This window comes from Carlito syrichta, unplaced genomic scaffold (assembly GCF_000164805.1).
Source record: "Carlito syrichta isolate Samal-C Ts95f unplaced genomic scaffold, Tarsius_syrichta-2.0.1 Scaffold309926, whole genome shotgun sequence".
Lineage (NCBI taxonomy): Eukaryota > Metazoa > Chordata > Mammalia > Primates > Tarsiidae > Carlito > Carlito syrichta.
Window position 1 is genome coordinate 6,025 of NW_007254022.1, and position 1,198 is coordinate 7,222.

At 55.0% G+C, this 1,198-nt stretch overlaps 1 pseudogene across 1 annotated transcript; it reads left to right on the forward strand.

The window, feature by feature from the left end:
• The first annotated feature begins 267 nt into the window (after positions 1-267).
• On the forward strand, positions 268-844 carry LOC103270762 (annotated as a pseudogene). Its single transcript, XR_504991.1, has one exon. The product of XR_504991.1 is annotated as a 40S ribosomal protein S9 pseudogene (transcript).
• The last annotated feature ends 354 nt before the right edge of the window (positions 845-1,198 follow it).

Here is a 1,198-nt window from a genome sequence, read left to right on the forward strand (position 1 = left end):
GTTCCAGCTACTTGGCAGGCTGAGGCGGAAGGATGGCCGGAGCCAGCAGGTTGAGGCTGCAGTGGCCATGATGGTACCACTGCACTCCAGCTGGGCAACAGAGTGAGATTCCCACTCAAAAAAACAAAAAAAGAATGTACCATTCAGTGGGAATGTCTGCTCATGGCATAATTCAGGGTTGGTCTTTGATGGACTTGGCTAACGTGAGTCCATCCCCAAGAGACTGCCCACCTCTCAATGTTACGAGGAAATGAGTTCCCAGCTCTTTCTCAGTTACCGGGCCGTGCTTGGGCGCAGACGGGCAAACGGCACCAACATGCCGGTGGACCGGAGCTGGGTTTGCCGCAAAACCTACGTGACCCCACGGAGACCCTTTGAGAAATCCCGACTGGACCCAGAGCTGAAGCTGAAGTACGGGCTCCGGAACGAACAGAGGTCTGGAGGGTCAAGTTTACCCTGGCCAAGATCCGCGAGGCCGCCCGGGAGCTGCTGACGCTGGACGAGAAGGACCCGGGGCGTCTGTTTGCAGGCATCGGGGCGCGATGAAGCCGGGTTGCATCCTGGCCTGAAGGTCAAGGATTTCTTGGAGCCTGCAGACCCAGGCCTCCAATCCCATCCATCCCGCCGGTGTGCTGATCCGCCAGCGCCGTCTCAGGGCCCGCAGGCCGCCAGGGAACGCCCCGTCCTCACTGTCCACCCGGATTCCCAGAAGCACGTTGACTTCTCCCTCAGCTCTCCACACGGGGGTGGCCACCTGGACCGCGCCAAGACCAAGCACGCCAAGAAAGGCCAAGGTGGGGCCTCCTGGACAGGTGGGTGGTCTGGTTTTACAGTCAGAGAATAAAGGAGGATCAACACTTTTTAAAACATTTTTAAATAGAAATAAAAAAGAAATGCGTTCCTAGATTTGTCAAGGTGGTCTCCAGACCCTAAAGGACAGTGACCCTCCATCTCCCCTCATGATTTCTCCATCTCCATACTTTCCTGGCAATGCTGTGGCCTACATTGTTCTCCAAGAGCCTTGAGAAGCCTGGTCTTTGTTTCCAGAAGAAGAGCGTTCTAGCTCTGAATTATATTAACTCTGTCGGACACCTAGTGTTATCCTTGCTCAACAGCTTTTTCTCCCGTGGCCTCAGTTTCTGAACAGTGTTAATTTACTGACTCATAGCCGGGCTCGGTGGTTCAGCCTGTAATCCCG